The sequence below is a fragment of the Girardinichthys multiradiatus genome, chromosome 13 (assembly GCF_021462225.1).
Source record: "Girardinichthys multiradiatus isolate DD_20200921_A chromosome 13, DD_fGirMul_XY1, whole genome shotgun sequence".
NCBI lineage: Eukaryota > Metazoa > Chordata > Actinopteri > Cyprinodontiformes > Goodeidae > Girardinichthys > Girardinichthys multiradiatus.
In genome coordinates, this window is record NC_061806.1 from 18268838 (window position 1) to 18274149 (window position 5312).

The window sequence follows — 5312 nt, forward strand, 5'->3', positions numbered from 1 at the left end:
GTGGTCGAAGGTGTACACCTGGAAACCATGTTCATACCAGAAGTGCTTCTAGCTTTCTGGCTGGGAAAAACAGTAATCAGTAGAGAGCTGTATGACCGCTTGTGCCAAGAAGATCCCCTTTTAACTGAGGCACAACACAGCCACACACTCCTCTTAGCAGACGGGCTCCGCCCTGTCCTTAAGACAGCCAGAGTGTGCACCTCCAGTGTGCCAGATTGGCATAAAACAGCTCTCCCATGCTTTCAGTATTGTTCCAACAGACCAAAGAGGGGTCATATTAGCCTATGTCCATTACTCTCCTGTAGGGTGCCATAGGAGCTACAAAGCCAAACTCCACACCTTCCAACAGATGGAGTACAGGCCTCCAACGTCTCACGACACTCAGGTCTACATCCAAGGATGCTTAACCTGCTGCTAGTCTCAACCATCCCAGCCACTCAGTCAACCTCCGCTTCAGCAAATGGGGGTTACATTACTTTGGTTCCACCTTCAGACCAACTGGGTCGAACCATCGGCAAAATTAGCAGGAGGTAACAAATTCCTCGTGACTGTGACATGCAGCCTCATTAAGTGCGTTGGATGCTTGTCAGCACCAAGTGACACCGTCATCCCAGCTGCTGCTCTTTTGCTGAACCAGATGAAGGTCTACATCGAACTCTCTTCCCCAAGAACAGAGCTTGTCTCCATGTCTGAGAAAGAAGACACCAGTACGTAGGACTAGTTTAAATAAGTGCATGTTTCAAAACTCATACTAACATGCACTAACCACTAACAACTTTCTCCAACAGGAACTTATAAAAATATAACTACCTTCCAGAACACTGTGGGTTGCACTGTAGGTTGTATTTTTCCATTAACCCTCTGCATGCACTGCAGACCCTCACAGAAGTGATTAAGAATAATTTAATGGACATACACGTTGCCAGAGATTTCATTCAAAATCTTATTGAGAGAAGTTGGTTCATTCAAAATCTTATTGAGAGAAGTTGGTTCATCTGTAGACAGTCCTACCGAGGCACGGATACCTACTTGCCTAGTTCTGCTGGATTTGGTAGAGAAATCCTAAAGTCCACCACAGCAGACACCTTGCAACCTCCACAAACACACCTTGCTTATAGTCTAAGTAGTCCAACTCCATTGTTTTGTTTTTTTCTTTTCCTTTTCTGATCTAAAATGTTTAGAGACAGGAGTTATGTTAAATCCCATCATCATTTGAAAGAGCTAATGTGTTTAAACCTAAACCCGTGTTAAACGTTGGTTTTTGTGTAGCTAACACACTGCATAGTCTGTTACAAACCAGGATGAATTCCCTCACATTTATTTCCCCATGGTTCATAGCGCCACCTATGCCAATGACAACAGGCTGATTCCGTGCCTGACTGGAATTGGACGATTAAGCTATGACCCCATTATTTGGTTATCTTTTTTTTTCTCCTTCTTTCTTTTTATTGTTGTTTCACTTTGTCTAAGGGTTACGAAAGCTGATGACCAAAAGAATGTGATGATGATGTGAATGTATTGTTTTTGTATTTTTTTCATTGAATGACAGGTATGAGTTAGTCAGAGTTTAGCCCTGCCCATGCAGGCTAACTTTATCCTGCCCAGTTATAGGCCTTTGAGAAGCGAACTGAATTGTGAACTCCCTGTTCCTGCCAAGAGGAACACAGGGGGATAGTATTTTTGTTTTTATTTTTGCTTCTTCATGGATCATGGGTCAATGAGTTTCTCCTATGATGGATGGAACCAGTAGCGGAAAACAAACTTTCGTTGCCATTTCCAGTGTGTCTCATGGGACAACGCAATGGAGGCGCACATCTGGAGAGACAAAAGCTCACAGGCGAACTGTTGCTCCACATGGCCATTCCCGGAAGAGCTTGAAAGCTGGAATCTGTCTGATACAAGAAGGCCAGAAGATTCATAAACCGATCGAAGACCACGCCGACACCCGGCGCAGGTGAAAAACCCACAGAGGTTTTATTTCCAAGGAGATGAGTTTCCTTCTTGTTGATTCAGTCGACTAAATGGTTCTTCTTCTTTTCACCTCCTGGACGGATGAGGAGTTTTTACCGTTTTTTTTTTTCTTGAGGTGATCACGGGCGCTTTTATTATTATTGTTAGGTAGTCATTTTTATCCCCTTTGTGTAGAATAGTGCTTGTTAGGTGAAGGTTTTTGGACCAGAATAATGGTATATCAGAATTATTTGATTTCAATAAATCTTCATATATATAATTAGGAGGGTATTCACACTTGCCACTTTTGGTCTGCTTTAAACGAACCAGAGTTCGTTTCCCCCCTTGGTCCGGACCTTTTGTGCAGGTGTGAATACACTCAAGCGAACCCTGGTCCGGACCAAACAACCGAGACCACCTCAAAAAGTGGGTCTCGGCCCGCTTCCAAACGGACTCTGGTACGGTTCGCTTATGGTCTGAATACAAACCGGCCCCGATCCGAGCCAACTACACAAAGCGTTCGTCTCTTTGGACATAAAAAACCACCGTAGCCGGTTGCAAAGGTGTGTGTTGTAAGGTAATCATACCTGATAAGCTGTGTGTTGCTTAGCAACACTACTGGCTTGTTGTGGGACAAGGCACGTAGAGAACGTCGGCGTTCAGCACATATTCTCCGATGGGGTTCCAACATTATAAATGAAACGTCTCAAAGTCTGTGCTGAATGAGCTTCTCTTGACTCTCACAATAATATTGCAGCTGTAATAACGGCACAAATATGCAGAACAGAGGTGCTGCACGCAGCACGTCTACAGCTGTTTTCCTAAATTTCCGGGTCTGTGCTCTGTCCCGCCCCCGTCATTTCTGTCCAATGGGAACATTGATCGTCATCCGCGTGGCTTTGTTTACAAGTAATAGTTCACTTGCAAAAAGTAAAATGTGAAAACAAACCGCACCAATTGAAAAAAATTTTGCTTTTGGTCCGGACCAAACAAGCGGACCAAAGGACTTTCCTGACAATGTAATGTGCACCAACAGTGGTGCAGCTGGTAGTAGCGCAGATTTACAGCCAGAAGGTCCTGGGTCAAAATCCGAGCTTTTCTTCATGGAGTTTGCATTTTCTCTGCAGCCATGGTTACTTAGTACTTCGGCATACTAAAGTATTCTCTCATTTAGAGTCAACAGGATACAGTAAACTATCTCGACTAACAGCGCTCTACCACCAGATGCACAACACTCCTGACTTCTTTAGCAATAACACAGAAGTTAGCCACTGCTAGCATCCCCTACTCAGAACCAGGCAGGCTGCCATAATGACTCAGTATCTACTTCCTAGAGGCTTGACCTTAGCCAATAGCAGAGAAGCTGAGGTGGTGACGCTGTTCCAAAGTCCGCCCCCTCTGTCCCACCCCCGTTAATTTTTACATTGCCAGCTGCATGTTGAGGAGGAAAAGACAATATGGCAACCAAGGAATGAAAAAAGAAAGACGGAAATAAATTGGCTCAGGGAAATCTGTTAGGTGAGAAAATACAACAAGGATATATTAGAGGAGAAAATATATCAGTAGGTACTTAACAAATTAATGGACAGTAAAATAATTTGGAAAATAATAAGTAATATGTTTTTGAGGGGAAACATGTTCTAAATATATTTGGGTGGTAATAAGTATGAAAGAAATAGGCTTGAAATGAAACAACAAATAATTTACCTGTATTAAATAATCAAAGGAAAAATACAGAGTTCAAGAAAAAGTATTATTGGAAATTAGTGGTTTTATTAAAAAATAAGCGTAATAGCAAAGAGATACATTACAATAGTGTAAATACTTGGAGAAAATCTCTTCTTTTTAATGTTTTGTTGCATTTAATGGCCCTCTAATTTATATGTCTGTCACGTTCTGTGTTTGGATCGGACCAATGCGCAGACAAGAGCTTGGGAGCCGCATGATTAAATGAGTTATCAGCTTTATTAAGCGATTTCCAGGTGAAGCAAAAAATCACTTCAGGTATCACAAGAGTCCAGACAATAACTTACATGAGAGTTCACTGCGGAACATGTAGAGAAACAGAACCAGGAATAGTGACGGAGGAACTGGCGGGGAACAAAGAACACAGACCAACTAATATACAGGTCCGGGAGAACATACAGGGAATATACAGGGAGAAAACAAAGGCAGGAAATCACAGGAACTAATAACAGGTGTGGCAAGGAGACAGGGAGGTAGAAGGGACATGTGGAATTAATTAACAACAAAGGGAAACATAGACCTAAGCAACAGTTAACACAAAAACACAAACCAAGTCCAAAGATGTCATACCATGACAATGTCTAGCTACGTTTTGGCCCAGTAATTATTTTATTGTACCATTTATTTATTTCTGTATGTATTATTAATCATGGCAGGATTGATCCTCCATACCATTTGGCCAAGATAATCCTTAACATCTTTTTACCGTGCCATCTTTATGGAAAATGAATATTCATGAATATTCTTGGTCAGTTCACAAGAGTCATAAATCTAAACCCTTCACAACTTTATCCCTGTTTTGTGTACTTGTTTCTTGGTCTTCATGATGCTGTTTGTTCGCTAATGTTCTCTAACAAACCTCTGAAGGCTTCACAGAACAGCTGGATTTATATTGAGAATAAAGGTGGAACGTATCAGCAGTTAAGTTACTTCTGGGGCAATTGGTTGAACTGGATTTTATTCAAGGGTATTAGGATAAAAGGCTGTGCATGTGTGTGCATGCCACAGTTTCAGATTTTGTTTTAGGAAACAAAAACTCTGGAAAGCATGAATCGTTTTTCTTGCACTACTTTCAGTTCCATAAAATCCCTATATGTTACATTGACGTTTTTGATTATGATGTGACAATATGTGAAGAGCTCAAGTTTTCATGTTCTAATAAAAGTGCAGATATCTGCATGCTAAAATCTGGTTCAGAAAACTTGTGCACAGGTCTAGTTACTCCTATGTCTGTAAAATTATGGACTAAACAATCACCCATCCCTTTTCAGACTGTATTTAGGCCCCCCCTGCCTCTCTAATTCACATTTGGCAAGCCTTTCCAGCAGTCTTACACACCTTCTTAATTCTTCATCACAAATGTAAACCATCTGTGCTCTCTGTGGTCCCTGCAACAACAGGCGCTTTAATGAGAGAGAATATAAATCACAATGTAGACTTTAAGATGATAGTTATCCTATCCTGTACAGAGTGTATGCAGATTAAATGAGCAGATGCTTATTAAAGGCTTTGCACTGCCTCTGCTGGGCGTGTCCTGGGGACAGAAAAACACAACTCACGCTCAACTGATGCTATAATTATTTTACTAGTGTTTTACAAAGAGGCACCCGTTTGTC